Source organism: Trichomycterus rosablanca, chromosome 21 (genome assembly GCF_030014385.1).
Source record: "Trichomycterus rosablanca isolate fTriRos1 chromosome 21, fTriRos1.hap1, whole genome shotgun sequence".
Classification (NCBI taxonomy): domain Eukaryota; kingdom Metazoa; phylum Chordata; class Actinopteri; order Siluriformes; family Trichomycteridae; genus Trichomycterus; species Trichomycterus rosablanca.
This window is the reverse complement of record NC_086008.1, coordinates 11,954,254-11,969,047: the sequence shown is the minus strand read 5'-3', so window position 1 is coordinate 11,969,047 and position 14,794 is coordinate 11,954,254.

The following is a 14,794-nucleotide window of genomic DNA, read 5'->3' as shown; positions in this document are numbered from 1 at the left end:
TGTCTTGTCTTGTCTTGTCTTGTCTTGTATGGTCTTGTCTTGCCTTGTCTTGTCTTGTCTTGTCTTGTCTTGTATGGTCTTTCATTTGTCTTGTCTTGTCTTGCCTTGCCTTACCTTGCCTTGCCTTGCCTTGCCTTGACTTGCCTTGCCTTGCGTTGCCTTGCCTTGCATGGTCATGTCTTGTATGGTCTTGTCTTGTATGGTCTTGTCTTGCCTTGTCTTGTCTTGTCTTGTCTTGTCTTGTCTTGTCTTTCTTTTGTCTTCTCTTTGTCTTGTCTTGTCTTTTGTCTTGTCTTGTCTTGTCTTGTCTTGTCTTGTCTTGTCTTGTCTTATCTTGTCTTGTCTTGTCTTGTATGGTCTTTCTTTTGTCTTGTCTTTGTGTTGTCTTTTGTCTTGTCTTGTCTTGTCTTTTGTCTTGTCTTTTGTCTTGTCTTTTGTCTTGTCTTGTCTTGTCTTGTCTTGTCTTGTCTTGTCTTGTATGGTCTTTTATTTGTCTTGTCTTGTCTTGTCTTGTCTTGCCTTGCCTTGACTTGCCTTGCCTTGCGTTGCCTTGCCTTGCATGGTCATGTCTTGTATGGTCTTGTCTTGTATGGTCTTGTCTTGCCTTGTCTTGTCTTTCTTTTGTCTTCTCTTTGTCTTGTCTTGTCTTTTGTCTTGTCTTGTCGTGTCGTGTCGTGTCGTGTCGTCTCGTCTCGTCTCGTCTCGTCTTTCTTTTGTCTTGTCTTTGTCTTGTCTTGTCTTTTGTCTTGTCTTGCCTTGTCTTGTCTTGTCTTGTCTTGTCTTGTCTTGTCTTGTATGGTCTTTCTTTTGTCTTGTTTTTGTCTTGTCTTGTCTTTTGTCTTGTCTTGTCTTGCCTTGTCTTGTCTTATCTTGTCTTGTCTTGTCTTGTATGGTCTTTCTTTTGTCTTGTCTTTTGTCTTGTCTTTTGTCTTGTCTTTTGTCTTGTCTTTTGTCTTGTCTTTTGTCTTGTCTTGTCTTGTCTTGTCTTGCCTTGCCTTGCCTTGCCTTGTATGGTCTTGTCTTGTATGGTCTTGCCTTGTCTTGTCTTGTCTTGTCTTGTCTTGTCTTGTATGGTCTTTCATTTGTCTTGTCTGGTCTTGTCTTGTCTTGCCTTGCCTTGCCTTGCCTTGCCTTGACTTGCCTTGCCTTGCGTTGCCTTGCCTTGCATGGTCATGTCTTGTATGGTCTTGTCTTGTATGGTCTTGTCTTGCCTTGTCTTGTCTTTCTTTTGTCTTGTCTTTGTCTTGTCTTGTCTTTTGTCTTGTCTTGTCGTGTCTTGTCTTGTCTTGTCTTGCCTTGCCTTGCCTTGCCTTGCCTTGCCTTGTATGGTCTTGTATGGTCTTGTATGGTCTTGTATGGTCTTGTCTTGCCTTGTCTTGCCTTTTCTTGCCTTGTCTTGTCTTGTCTTGTATGGTCTTTCATTTGTCTTGTCTTGTCTTGTCTTGTCTTGTCTTGTCTTGCCTTGCCTTGCCTTGCCTTGCCTTGACTTGCCTTGCGTTGCCTTGCATGGTCATGTCTTGTATGGTCTTGTCTTGTCTTGTCTTTCTTTTGTCTTGTCTTTGTCTTGTCTTGTCTTTTGTCTTGTCTTGTCTTGTCTTGCCTTGTCTTGTCTTATCTTGTCTTGTCTTGTATGGTCTTTCTTTTGTCTTGTCTTTGTCTTGTCTTGTCTTGTCTTTTGTCTTGTCTTGTCTTTTGTCTTGTCTTTTGTCTTGTCTTTTGTCTTGTCGTGTCGTGTCTTGTCTTGTCTTGTCTTGTCTTGTCTTGTCTTGTATGGTCTTTCATTTGTCTTGTCTTGTCTTGTCTTGTCTTGTCTTGCCTTGCCTTGCCTTGCCTTGCCTTGCCTTGCCTTGACTTGCCTTGCCTTGCGTTGCCTTGCCTTGCATGGTCATGTCTTGTATGGTCTTGTCTTGAATGGTCTTGTCTTGCCTTGTCTTGTCTTTCTTTTGTCTTGTCTTTGTCTTGTCTTTTGTCTTGTCGTGTCGTGTCGTGTCGTGTCGTCTTGTCTTGCCTTGCCTTGCCTTGCCTTGCCTTGCCTTGCCTTGCCTTGTATGGTCTTGTCTTGCCTTGTATGGTCTTGTCTTGCCTTGTCTTGTCTTGTCTTGTCTTGTCTTGTATGGTCTTTCATTTGTCTTGTCTTGTCTTGCCTTGCCTTGCCTTGCCTTGCCTTGCCTTGTATGGTCTTGTCTTGCCTTGTATGGTCTTGTCTTGTCTTGTCTTATCTTGTCTTGTCTTGTCTTGTATGGTCTTTCTTTTGTCTTGTCTTTGTCTTGTCTTGTCTTTTGTCTTGTCTTGTCTTTTGTCTTGTCTTTTGTCTTGTCTTTTGTCTTGTCGTGTCGTGTCGTGTCGTGTCTTGTCTTGTCTTGTCTTGTCTTGTCTTGTCTTGTATGGTCTTTCATTTGTCTTGTCTTGTCTTGTCTTGTCTTGTCTTGCCTTGCCTTGCCTTGCCTTGACTTGCCTTGCCTTGCGTTGCCTTGCCTTGCATGGTCATGTCTTGTATGGTCTTGTCTTGTATGGTCTTGTCTTGCCTTGTCTTGTCTTTCTTTTGTCTTGTCTTTGTCTTGTCTTGTCTTTTGTCTTGTCTTGTCTTTTGTCTTGTCTTTTGTCTTGTCTTTTGTCTTGTCGTGTCGTGTCGTGTCGTGTCTTGTCTTGTCTTGTCTTGTCTTGTCTTGTATGGTCTTTCATTTGTCTTGTCTTGTCTTGTCTTGTCTTGTCTTGCCTTGCCTTGCCTTGCCTTGCCTTGCCTTGCCTTGTATGGTCTTGTCTTGCCTTGTATGGTCTTGTCTTGCCTTGTCTTGTCTTGTCTTGTCTTGTCTTGTCTTGTATGGTCTTTCATTTGCCTTGCCTTGCCTTGCCTTGACTTGCCTTGCCTTGCGTTGCCTTGCCTTGCATGGTCATGTCTTGTATGGTCTTGTCTTGTATGGTCTTGTCTTGCCGTGTCTTGTCTTGTCTTGTCTTTCTTTTGTCTTGTCTTTGTCTTGTCTTGTCTTTTGTCTTGTCTTGCCTTGTCTTGTCTTGTCTTATCTTGTCTTGTCTTGTCTTGTATGGTCTTTCTTTTGTCTTGTCTTTGTCTTGTCTTGTCTTTTGTCTTGTCTTGTCTTTTGTCTTGTCTTTTGTCTTGTCTTGTCTTGTCTTGCCTTGCCTTGCCTTGCCTTGCCTTGCCTTGCCTTGCCTTGCCTTGCCTTGCCTTGCCTTGTCTTGTCTTGTATGGTCTTGTCTTGCCTTGTCTTGTCTTGTCTTGTCTTGTCTTGTCTTGTCTTGTATGGTCTTTCATTTGTCTTGTCTTGTCTTGTCTTGCCTTGCCTTGCCTTGCCTTGCCTTGACTTGCCTTGCGTTGCCTTGCCTTGCATGGTCATGTCTTGTATGGTCTTGTCTTGTATGGTCTTGTCTTGCCTTGTCTTGTCTTTCTTTTGTCTTCTCTTTGTCTTGTCTTGTCTTTTGTCTTGTCGTGTCGTGTCTTGTCTTGTCTTGTCTTGTCTTGTCTTGTCTGGTCTTGTCTTGTCTTGTCTTGTCTTGTCTTGTCTTGTCTTTCTTTTGTCTTGTCTTTGTCTTGTCTTGTCTTTTGTCTTGTCTTGTCTTGCCTTGTCTTGTCTTGTCTTGTATGGTCTTTCTTTTGTCTTGTCTTTGTCTTGTCTTTGTCTTGTCTTGTCTTTTGTCTTGTCTTGTCTTGCCTTGTCTTGTCTTATCTTGTCTTGTCTTGTCTTGTCTGGTCTTGTCTTGTCTTGTCTTGTCTTGTCTTTCTTTTGTCTTGTCTTTGTCTTGTCTTGTCTTTTGTCTTGTCTTGTCTTGCCTTGTCTTGTCTTGTCTTGTATGGTCTTTCTTTTGTCTTGTCTTTGTCTTGTCTTGTCTTTTGTCTTGTCTTTGTCTTGTCTTTTGTCTTGTCTTGTCTTTTGTCTTGTCTTTTGTCTTGTCTTTTGTCTTGTTTTGTCTTGTCTTGTCTTGCCTTGCCTTGCCTTGCCTTGCCTTGCCTTGCCTTGTATGGTCTTGTCTTGTATGGTCTTGTCTTGTATGGTCTTGTCTTGCCTTGTCTTGTCTTGTCTTGTCTTGTCTTGTCTTGTCTTGTATGGTCTTTCATTTGTCTTGTCTGGTCTTGTCTTGTCTTGCCTTGCCTTGCCTTGACTTGCCTTGCCTTGCCTTGCCTTGCATGGTCATGTCTTGTATGGTCTTGTCTTGTATGGTCTTGTCTTGCCTTGTCTTGTCTTTCTTTTGTCTTGTCTTTGTCTTCTCTTGTCTTTTGTCTTGTCGTGTCATGTCGTGTCTTGTCTTGTCTTGTCTTGCCTTGCCTTGCCTTACCTTGCCTTGCCTTGCCTTGCCTTGCCTTGTCTTGCCTTGTATGGTCTTGTATGGTCTTGTATGGTCTTGTATGGTCTTGTCTTGCCTTGTCTTGCCTTGTCTTGTCTTGTCTTGTCTTGTATGGTCTTTCATTTGTCTTGTCTTGTCTTTCTTGTCTTGTCTTGTCTTGTCTTGCCTTGCCTTGCCTTGCCTTGCCTTGCCTTGACTTGCCTTGCCTTGCGTTGCCTTGCCTTGCATGGTCATGTCTTGTATGGTCTTGTCTTGTATGGTCTTGTCTTGCCTTGTCTTGTCTTGTCTTGTCTTGTCTTGTCTTGTCTTGTCTTTCTTTTGTCTTGTCTTTGTCTTGTCTTGTCTTTTGTCTTGTCTTGTCTTGCCTTGTCTTGTCTTGTCTTATCTTGTCTTGTCTTGTATGGTCTTTCATTTGTCTTGTCTTTGTCTTGTCTTGTCTTTTGTCTTGTCTTGTCTTGTCTTTTGTCTTGTCTTTTGTCTTGTCTTTTGTCTTGTCTTGTCGTGTCGTGTCGTGTCGTGTCGTGTCGTGTCTTGCCTTGCCTTGCCTTGCCTTGCCTTGCCTTGTATGGTATTGTCTTGTATGGTCTTGTCTTGTCTTGTCTTGTCTTGTATGGTCTTTCATTTGTCTTGTCTTGTCTTGTCTTTTGTCTTGTCTTTTGTCTTGTCTTGCCTTGCCTTGTCTTGCCTTGCCTTGTCTTGTATGGTCATGTCTTGTATGGTCTTGTCTTGTATGGTCTTGTCTTGCCTTGTCTTGTCTTGTCTTGTCTTGTCTTGTATGGTCTTGTCTTGCCTTGTCTTGTCTTGTCTTGTCTTATCTTGTCTTGTCTTGTCTTGTATGGTCTTTCTTTTGTCTTGTCTTTGTCTTGTCTTGTCTTTTGTCTTGTCTTGTCTTGTCTTTTGTCTTGTCTTTTGTCTTGTCTTTTGTCTTGTCTTTTGTCTTGTCATGTCGTGTCGTGTCGTGTCGTGTCGTGTCGTGTCTTGTCTTGTCTTGTCTTGTCTTGTCTTGTATGGTCTTTCATTTGTCTTGTCTTGTCTTGTCTTGTCTTGCCTTGCCTTGCCTTGCCTTGCCTTGCCTTGACTTGCCTTGCCTTGCGTTGCCTTGCCTTGCATGGTCATGTCTTGTATGGTCTTGTCTTGTATGGTCTTGTCTTGCCTTGTCTTGTCTTTCTTTTGTCTTGTCTTTGTCTTGTCTTGTCTTTTGTCTTGTCGTGTCGTGTCGTGTCGTGTCGTGTCGTGTCGTCTTGTCTTGTCTTGTCTTGTCTTGTCTTGTCTTGTCTTGTCTTGTCTTGTCTTGCCTTGCCTTGCCTTGCCTTGCCTTGCCTTGTCTTGTCTTGTATGGTCTTGTCTTGCCTTGTCTTGTCTTGTCTTGTCTTGTCTTGTCTTGTATGGTCTTTCATTTGTCTTGTCTTGTCTTGTCTTGCCTTGCCTTGCCTTGCCTTGCCTTGACTTGCCTTGCGTTGCCTTGCGTTGCCTTGCCTTGCATGGTCATGTCTTGTATGGTCTTGTCTTGTATGGTCTTGTCTTACCTTGTCTTGTCTTTCTTTTGTCTTCTCTTTGTCTTGTCTTGTCTTTTGTCTTGTCGTGTCGTGTCTTGTCTTGTCTTGTCTTGACTTGTCTTGTCTTGTCTTGTCTGGTCTTGTCTTGTCTTGTCTTGTCTTGTCTTGTCTTTCTTTTGTCTTGTCTTTGTCTTGTCTTGTCTTTTGTCTTGTCTTGTCTTGCCTTGTCTTGTCTTGTCTTGTATGGTCTTTCTTTTGTCTTGTCTTTGTCTTGTCTTTGTCTTGTCTTGTCTTTTGTCTTGTCTTGTCTTGCCTTGTCTTGTCTTATCTTGTCTTGTCTTGTCTTGTCTTGTCTGGTCTTGTCTTGTCTTGTCTTGTCTTGTCTTTCTTTTGTCTTGTCTTTGTCTTGTCTTGTCTTTTGTCTTGTCTTGTCTTGCCTTGTCTTGTCTTGTCTTGTATGGTCTTTCTTTTGTCTTGTCTTTGTCTTGTCTTGTCTTTTGTCTTGTCTTTGTCTTGTCTTTTGTCTTGTCTTGTCTTGTCTTTTGTCTTGTCTTTTGTCTTTTGTCTTGTCTTTTGTCTTGTCTTTTGTCTTGTTTTGTCTTGTCTTGTCTTGGCTTGCCTTGCCTTGCCTTGCCTTGCCTTGTATGGTCTTGTCTTGTATGGTCTTGTCTTGTATGGTCTTGTCTTGCCTTGTCTTGTCTTGTCTTGTCTTGTATGGTCTTTCATTTGTCTTGTCTGGTCTTGTCTTGTCTTGTCTTGCCTTGCCTTGCCTTGCCTTGCCTTGCCTTGCCTTGCCTTGCCTTGACTTGCCTTGCGTTGCCTTGCCTTGCATTGTCATGTCTTGTATGGTCTTGCCTTGCCTTGCCTTGCCTTGCCTTGCCTTGCCTTGCCTTGCCTTGACTTGCCTTGCCTTGCGTTGCCTTGCCTTGCATGGTCATGTCTTGTATGGTCTTGTCTTGTCTTGCCTTGCCTTGCCTTGCCTTGCCTTGTATGGTCTTTCATTTGTCTTGTCTTGTCTTGTCTTGTCTTGCCTTGCCTTGCCTTGCCTTGCCTTGACTTGCCTTGCCTTGCGTTGCCTTGCCTTGCATGGTCATGTCTTGTATTGTCTTGCCTTGTCTTGCCTTGCCTTGCCTTGCCTTGCCTTGCCTTGCCTTGACTTGCCTTGCCTTGCGTTGCCTTGCCTTGCATGGTCATGTCTTGTATGGTCTTGTCTTGTATGGTCTTGTCTTGCCTTGTCTTGTCTTGTCTTGTCTTGTCTTGTCTTTCTTTTGTCTTGTCTTTGTCTTGTCTTGTCTTTTGTCTTGTCTTGTCTTGCCTTGTCTTGTCTTGTCTTATCTTGTCTTGTCTTGTATGGTCTTTCTTTTGTCTTGTCTTTGTCTTGTCTTGTCTTTTGTCTTGTCTTGTCTTTTGTCTTGTCTTTTGTCTTGTCTTTTGTCTTGTCTTGTCGTGTCGTGTCGTGTCGTGTCTTGCCTTGCCTTGCCTTGCCTTGCCTTGCCTTGCCTTGTCTTGTCTTATCTTGTCTTGTCTTGTCTTGTATGGTCTTGCATGGTCTTGTATGGTCTTGTCTTGCCTTGTCTTGCCTTGTCTTGTCTTGTCTTGTCTTGTATGGTCTTTCATTTGTCTTGTCTTGTCTTGTCTTGTCTTGTCTTGTCTTGCCTTGCCTTGCCTTGTCTTGTCTTGCCTTGCCTTGCCTTGCCTTGCCTTGCCTTGCCTTGCGTTGCCTTGCCTTGCATGGTCATGTCTTGTATGGTCTTGTCTTGTATGGTCTTGTCTTGCCTTGCCTTGTCATGTCTTGCCTTGCCTTGCCTTGCCTTGCCTTGCCTTGTCTTGTCTTGTCTTGTATGGTCTTGTCTTGCCTTGTCTTGTCTTGTCTTGTCTTGTCTTGCCTTGCCTTGCCTTGCCTTGCCTTGACTTGCCTTGCCTTGCGTTGCCTTGCCTTGCATGGTCATGTCTTGTATGGTCTTGTTTTGTATGGTCTTGTCTTGCCTTGTCTTGTCTTTCTTTTGTCTTGTCTTGTCTTGTCTTGTCTTGTCTTGTCTTGTCTTGTCTTGTCTTGTCCTGTCCTGTCCTGTCCTGTCCTGTCCTGTCCTGTCCTGTCCTGTCCTGTCCTGTCCTGTCCTGTCCTGTCCTGTCCTGTCCTGTCCTGTCCTGTCCTGTCCTGTCCTGTCCTGTCCTGTCCTGTCCTGTCCTGTCCTGTCCTGTCCTGTCCTGTCCTGTCCTGTCCTGTCCTGTCCTGTCCTGTCCTGTCCTGTCCTGTCCTGTCCTGTCCTGTCCTGTCCTGTCCTGTCCTGTCCTGTCCTGTCCTGTCCTGTCCTGTCCTGTCCTGTCTTGTATGGTCTTTCTTTTGTCTTGTCTTTGTCTTGTATGGTCTTTTGTCTTGTCTTGTCTTGCCTTGTCTTGTCTTATCTTGTCTTGTCTTGTCTTGTATGGTCTTTCTTTTGTTTTGTCTTGTCTTGTCTTTTGTCTTGTCTTTGTCTTGTCTTGTCTTTTGTCTTGTCTTTTGTCTTGTCTTGTCTTGTCTTGTCTTGCCTTGCCTTGCCTTGCCTTGCCTTGTATGGTCTTGTCTTGTATGGTCTTGTCTTGCCTTGTCTTGTCTTGTCTTGTATGGTCTTTCATTTGTCTTTTCCGGTCTTGTCTTGTCTTGCCTTGCCTTGCCTTGCCTTGACTTGCCTTGCGTTGCCTTGCCTTGCATGGTCATGTCTTGTATGGTCTTGTCTTGTATGGTCTTGTCTTGCCTTGTCTTGTCTTTCTTTTGTCTTGTCTTTGTCTTGTCTTGTCTTTTGTCTTGTCTTGTCGTGTCGTGTCGTGTCTTGTCTTGTCTTGTCTTGTCTTGTCTTGTCTTGCCTTGCCTTGCCTTGCCTTGCCTTGCCTTGCCTTGCCTTGCCTTGCCTTGCCTTGCCTTGCCTTGCCTTGTCTTGTCTTGTATGGTCTTGTATGGTCTTGTATGGTCTTGTCTTGCCTTGTCTTGCCTTGTCTTGTCTTGTCTTGTATGGTCTTTCATTTGTCTTGTATGGTCTTGTATGGTCTTGTATGGTCTTGTCTTGCCTTGTCTTGCCTTGCCTTGCCTTGCCTTGCCTTGCCTTGCCTTGCCTTGCCTTGCCTTGTATGGTCTTGTATGGTCTTGTCTTGCCTTGTCTTGCCTTGCCTTGCCTTGCCTTGCCTTGCCTTGCCTTGCCTTGTCTTGTATGGTCTTGTATGGTCTTGTATGGTCTTGTCTTGCCTTGTCTTGCCTTGCCTTGCCTTGCCTTGTCTTGTATGGTCTTGTATGGTCTTGTATGGTCTTGTCTTGTCTTGTCTTGCCTTGCCTTGCCTTGCCTTGCCTTGCCTTGACTTGCCTTGCCTTGCGTTGCCTTGCATGGTCATGTCTTGTATGGTCTTGTCTTGTATGGTCTTGTCTTGCCTTGTCTTGTCTTGTCTTGTCTTTCTTTTGTCTTGTCTTTGTCTTGTCTTGTCTTTTGTCTTGTCTTTGTCTTGTCTTGTCTTTTGTCTTGTCTTTTGTCTTGTCTTTTGTCTTGTCTTGTCTTGTCTTGTCTTGTCTTGCCTTGCCTTGCCTTGCCTTGCCTTGCCTTGTATGGTCTTGTCTTGTATGGTCTTGTCTTGCCTTGTCTTGTCTTGTCTTGTATGGTCTTTCATTTGTCTTGTCCGGTCTTGTCTTGTCTTGCCTTGCCTTGCCTTGCCTTGCCTTGACTTGCCTTGCCTTGCCTTGCGTTGCCTTGCCTTGCATGGTCATGTCTTGTATGGTTTTGTCTTGTATGGTCTTGTCTTGCCTTGTCTTGTCTTTCTTTTGTCTTGTCTTTGTCTTGTCTTGTCTTTTGTCTTGTCTGTCTTGTCTTGTCTTGTCTTGTCTTGTATGGTCTTTCATTTGTCTTGTCTTGTCTTGTCTTGCCTTGTCTTGTCTTGTCTTGTCTTGTCTTGTCTTGTCTTGTATGGTCTTTCTTTTGTCTTGTCTTTGTCTTGTCTTGTCTTTTGTCTTGTCTTGTCTTGTATGGTCTTGTCTTGTCTTGTCTTGTCTTGTCTTGCCTTGCCTTGCTTTGCCTTGACTTGCCTTGCCTTGCCTTGCCTTGCCTTGCCTTGCATGGTCATGTCTTGTATGGTCTTGTCTTGTCTTGTCTTGTCTTGTCTTGTCTTTCTTTTGTCTTGTCTTTGTCTTGTCTTGTCTTTTGTCTTGTCTTGTCTTGCCTTGTCTTGTCTTGTCTTGTCTTGTCTTATCTTGTCTTGTCTTGTATGGTCTTTCTTTTGTCTTGTCTTTGTCTTGTCTTGTCTTTTGTCTTGTCTTGTCTTTTGTCTTGTCTTTTGTCTTGTCTTTTGTCTTGTCTTGTCGTGTCGTGTCGTGTCTTGCCTTGCCTTGCCTTGCCTTGCCTTGCCTTGTCTTGTCTTGTCTTATCTTGTCTTGTCTTGTCTTGTATGGTCTTGTATGGTCTTGTATGGTCTTGTCTTGCCTTGTCTTGCCTTGTCTTGTCTTGTCTTGTCTTGTCTTGTCTTGCCTTGCCTTGCCTTGCCTTGCCTTGCGTTGCCTTGCCTTGCATGGTCATGTCTTGTATGGTCTTGTCTTGTATGGTCTTGTCTTACCTTGCCTTGTCATGTCTTGCCTTGCCTTGCCTTGCCTTGCCTTGCCTTGTCTTGTCTTGTCTTGTATGGTCTTGTCTTGCCTTGTCTTGTCTTGTCTTGTCTTGTCTTGTATGGTCTTTCATTTGTCTTGTCTTGTCTTGTCTTGTCTTGTCTTGCCTTGCCTTGCCTTGCCTTGCCTTGCCTTGCCTTGACTTGCCTTGCCTTGCGTTGCCTTGCCTTGCATGGTCATGTCTTGTATGGTCTTGTCTTGTATGGTCTTGTCTTGCCTTGTCTTGTCTTTCTTTTGTCTTGTCTTGTCGTGTCTTGTCTTGTCTTGTCTTGTCTTGTCTTGTCTTGTCTTGTCTTGTCTTTGTCTTCTCTTTGTCTTGTCTTGTCTTTTGTCTTGTCTTTTGTCTTGCCTTGTCTTGTCTTGTCTTGTCCTGTCTTGTCTTGTATGGTCTTTCTTTTGTCTTGTCTTTGTCTTGTCTTGTCTTTTGTCTTGTCTTGTCTTGCCTTGTCTTGTCTTATCTTGTCTTGTCTTGTCTTGTATGGTCTTTCTTTTGTCTTGTCTTTGTCTTGTCTTGTCTTTTGTCTTGTCTTTGTCTTGTCTTGTCTTTTGTCTTGTCTTTTGTCTTGTCTTTTGTCTTGTCTTGTCTTGTCTTGCCTTGCCTTGCCTTGCCTTGCCTTGTATGGTCTTGTCTTGTATGGTCTTGTCTTGCCTTGTCTTGTCTTGTCTTGTCTTGTATGGTCTTTCATTTGTCTTGTCCGGTCTTGTCTTGTCTTGCCTTGCCTTGCCTTGCCTTGCCTTGACTTGCCTTGCGTTGCCTTGCCTTGCATGGTCATGTCTTGTATGGTCTTGTCTTGTATGGTCTTGTCTTGCCTTGTCTTGTCTTTCTTTTGTCTTGTCTTTGTCTTGTCTTGTCTTTTGTCTTGTCTTGTCGTGTCGTGTCTTGTCTTGTCTTGTCTTGTCTTGCCTTGCCTTGCCTTGTCTTGTATGGTCTTGTATGGTCTTGTATGGTCTTGTCTTGCCTTGTCTTGCCTTGTCTTGTCTTGTCTTGTATGGTCTTTCATTTGTCTTGTATGGTCTTGTATGGTCTTGTATGGTCTTGTCTTGCCTTGTCTTGCCTTGCCTTGCCTTGCCTTGCCTTGCCTTGCCTTGCCTTGTATGGTCTTGTATGGTCTTGTATGGTCTTGTCTTGCCTTGTCTTGCCTTGCCTTGCCTTGCCTTGCCTTTCCTTGCCTTGCCTTGCCTCGTCTTGTATGGTCTTGTATGGTCTTGTCTTGCCTTGTCTTGCCTTGCCTTGCCTTGCCTTGCCTTGTCTTGTATGGTCTTGTATGGTCTTGTATGGTCTTGTCTTGTCTTGTCTTGCCTTGCCTTGCCTTGCCTTGCCTTGACTTGCCTTGCCTTGCGTTGCCTTGCATGGTCATGTCTTGTATGGTCTTGTCTTGTATGGTCTTGTCTTGCCTTGTCTTGTCTTGTCTTGTCTTGTCTTTCTTTTGTCTTGTCTTTGTCTTGTCTTGTCTTTTGTCTTGTCTTGTCTTGTCTTGTCTTGTCTTGTCTTGTATGGTCTTTCTTTTGTCTTGTCTTTGTCTTGTCTTGTCTTTTGTCTTGTCTTGTCTTTTGTCTTGTCTTTTGTCTTGTCTTGTCTTGTCTTGTCTTGTCTTGTCTTTTGTCTTGTCTTTTGTCTTGTCTTTTGTCTTGTCTTTTGTCTTGCCTTGCCTTGCCTTGTCTTGTATGGTCATGTCTTGTATGGTCTTGTCTTGTATGGTCTTGTCTTGCCTTGTCTTGTCTTGTCTTGTCTTGTATGGTCTTGTATGGTCTTGTCTTGCCTTGTCTTGTCTTGTCTTGTCTTGTATGGTCTTTCATTTGTCTTGTCTTGTCTTGTCTTGTCTTGTCTTGCCTTGCCTTGCCTTGCCTTGACTTGCCTTGCGTTGCCTTGCCTTGCATGGTCTTGTCTTGTATGGTCTTGTCTTGTCTTGTCTTGTCTTGTCTTTCTTTTGTCTTGTCTTTGTCTTGTCTTGTCTTTTGTCTTGTCTTGTCTTGTCTTGCCTTGTCTTGTCTTGTCTTATCTTGTCTTGTCTTGTCTTGTATGGTCTTTCTTTTGTCTTGTCTTTGTCTTGTCTTGTCTTTTGTCTTGTCTTTTGTCTTGTCTTGTCGTGTCGTGTCGTGTCGTGTCGTGTCGTGTCTTGTCTTGTCTTGTATGGTCTTTCATTTGTCTTGTCTTGTCTTGCCTTGCCTTGCCTTGCCTTGCCTTGACTTGCCTTGCCTTGCCTTGCGTTGCCTTGCCTTGCATGGTCATGTCTTGTATGGTCTTGTCTTGTATGGTCTTGTCTTGCCTTGTCTTGTCTTTATTTTGTCTTGTCTTTGTCTTGTCTTGTCTTTTGTCTTGTCTGTCTTGTCTTGTCTTGTCTTGTCTTGTCTTGTATGGTCTTTCATTTGTCTTGTCTTGTCTTGTCTTGTCTTGTCTTGTCTTGTCTTGTCTTTCTTTTGTATTGTATTTGTCTTGTCTTGTCTTGTCTTTCTTGTCTTGTCTTGTCTTGTCTTGTCTTGTCTTGCCTTGTCTTGTCTTGTCTTGTCTTGTCTTGTCTTGTCTTGTCTTGTATGGTCTTTCTTTTGTCTTGTCTTTGTCTTGTCTTGTCTTTTGTCTTGTCTTGTCTTGCCTTGTCTTATCTTGTCTTGTCTTGTATGGTCTTGTCTTGTCTTGTCTTGTCTTGTCTTGCCTTGCCTTGCCTTGCCTTGCCTTGCATGGTCATGTCTTGTCTTGTCTTGTCTTGTCTTGTCTTGTCTTGTCTTGTCTTGTCTTGTCTTGTCTTGTCTTGTCTTGTCTTGTATGGTCTTTCATTTGTCTTGTCTTGTCTTGTCTTGTCTTGTATGGTCTTTCTTTTGTCTTGTCTTTGTCTTGTTTTTGTCTTGTCTTGTCTTTTGTCTTGTCTTGTCTTGCCTTGTCTTGTCTTATCTTGTCTTGTCTTGTCTTGTCTGGTCTTGTCTTGTCTTGTCTTGTCTTGTCTTGTCTTTCTTTTGTCTTGTCTTTGTCTTGTCTTGTCTTTTGTCTTGTCTTGTCTTGCCTTGTCTTGTCTTGTCTTGTATGGTCTTTCTTTTGTCTTGTCTTTGTCTTGTCTTGTCTTTTGTCTTGTCTTTGTCTTGTCTTTTGTCTTGTCTTGTCTTTTGTCTTGTCTTTTGTCTTGTCTTTTGTCTTTTGTCTTGTCTTTTGTCTTGTCTTTTGTCTTGTTTTGTCTTGTCTTGTCTTGGCTTGCCTTGCCTTGCCTTGCCTTGCCTTGTATGGTCTTGTCTTGTATGGTCTTGTCTTGTATGGTCTTGTCTTGCCTTGTCTTGTCTTGTCTTGTCTTGTCTTGTATGGTCTTTCATTTGTCTTGTCTGGTCTTGTCTTGTCTTGTCTTGCCTTGCCTTGCCTTGCCTTGCCTTGCCTTGACTTGCCTTGCCTTGCGTTGCCTTGCCTTGCATTGTCATGTCTTGTATGGTCTTGTCTTGTCTTGCCTTGCCTTGCCTTGCCTTGCCTTGACTTGCCTTGCCTTGCGTTGCCTTGCCTTGCATGGTCATGTCTTGTATGGTCTTGTCTTGTCTTGCCTTGCCTTGCCTTGCCTTGTATGGTCTTTCATTTGTCTTGTCTTGTCTTGTCTTGTCTTGCCTTGCCTTGCCTTGCCTTGCCTTGCCTTGACTTGCCTTGCCTTGCGTTGCCTTGCCTTGCATGGTCATGTCTTGTATTGTCTTGCCTTGCCTTGCCTTGCCTTGCCTTGCCTTGCCTTGCCTTGACTTGACTTGCCTTGCCTTGCGTTGCCTTGCCTTGCATGGTCATGTCTTGTATGGTCTTGTCTTGTATGGTCTTGTCTTGCCTTGTCTTGTCTTGTCTTGTCTTGTCTTGTCTTTCTTTTGTCTTGTCTTTGTCTTGTCTTGTCTTTTGTCTTGTCTTGTCTTGCCTTGTCTTGTCTTGTCTTATCTTGTCTTGTCTTGTCTTGTATGGTCTTTCTTTTGTCTTGTCTTTGTCTTGTCTTGTCTTTTGTCTTGTCTTGTCTTTTGTCTTGTCTTTTGTCTTGTCTTTTGTCTTGTCTTGTCGTGTCGTGTCGTGTCTTGCCTTGCCTTGCCTTGCCTTGCCTTGCCTTGTCTTATCTTGTCTTGTCTTGTCTTGTATGGTCTTGTATGGTCTTGTATGGTCTTGTCTTGCCTTGTCTTGCCTTGTCTTGTCTTGTCTTGTCTTGTATGGTCTTTCATTTGTCTTGTCTTGTCTTGCCTTGCCTTGCCTTGCCTTGCCTTGCCTTGCGTTGCCTTGCCTTGCATGGTCATGTCTTGTATGGTCTTGTCTTGTATGGTCTTGTCTTGCCTTGCCTTGTCATGTCTTGCCTTGCCTTGCCTTGCCTTGCCTTGCCTTGTCTTGTCTTGTCTTGTATGGTCTTGTCTTGCCTTGTCTTGTCTTGTCTTGTCTTGTCTTGTCTTG